This window comes from Prinia subflava, unplaced genomic scaffold (assembly GCF_021018805.1).
Source record: "Prinia subflava isolate CZ2003 ecotype Zambia unplaced genomic scaffold, Cam_Psub_1.2 scaffold_171_NEW, whole genome shotgun sequence".
NCBI lineage: Eukaryota > Metazoa > Chordata > Aves > Passeriformes > Cisticolidae > Prinia > Prinia subflava.
Window position 1 is genome coordinate 46145 of NW_026960693.1, and position 1072 is coordinate 47216.

Sequence of the window (1072 nt, forward strand, 5' to 3'; positions counted from 1 at the left end):
CCGTTCGTGTCCACCACCCTCATCATGCCCTATCGGCTTCGGCCTGCAAAAATGCCGTGACATTCAAGATTTCTCCCAGATGCAAGATGCCACATTTTGGAACTCGGGCTGCTTTTGGAGTGCCAAATGTCTCCCACAATCTGACATCAGGAACATGGCCAAGTGAGTTTAGTTTCCCATGGAAAAGGGCCACCGTTCGTGTCCAACACCCTCATCCGGCCACCTCGGCTTCGGCCTGTAAAAATGCCGTGACATTCAAGATTTCTCCCAGATGCAAGATGCCACATTTTGGAACTCGGGCTGCTTTTGGAGTGCCAAATGTGTCCCACAATCTGACATCAGGAACATGGCCAGGTGAGTTTAGTTTCCCATGGAAAAGGGCCACCGTTCATGTCCACCACCCTCAACCTGCCCCATCCGGCAACATCGGCTTCGGACTGCAAAAATGCCGTGACATTCAAGATTTCTCCCAGATGCAAGATGCCACATTTTGGAACTCGGGCTGCTTTTGGAGTGCCAAATGTCTCCCACAATCTGACATCAGGAACATGGCCAAGTGAGTTCAGTTTCCCATGGAAAAGGGCCACCGTTCGTGTCCAACACCCTCATCCTGCCCCATCCGGCCACATCGGCTTCGGCCTGCAAAAATGCCGTGACATTCAAGATTTCTCCCAGATGCAAGATGCCACATTTTGGAACTCGGGCTGCTTTTGGAGTGCCAAATGTCTCCCACAATCTGACATCAGGAACATGGCCAGGTGAGTTTAGTTTCCCATGGAAAAGGGCCACCGTTCATGTCCACCACCCTCATCCTGCCCCGTCGGCTTCGGCCTGCAAAAATGCCGTGACATTCAAGATTTCTCCCAGATGCAAGATGCCACATTTTGGATCTCGGGCTGCTTTTGGAGTGCCAAATGTCTCCCACAATCTGACATCAGGAACATGGCCAAGTGAGTTTAGTTTCCCATGGAAAAGGGCCACCGTTCGTGTCCACCACCCTTATCCTGCCCCATCCGGCCACATGGGCTTCGGCCTGCAAAAATGCCGTGACATTCAAGATTTCTCCCAGATG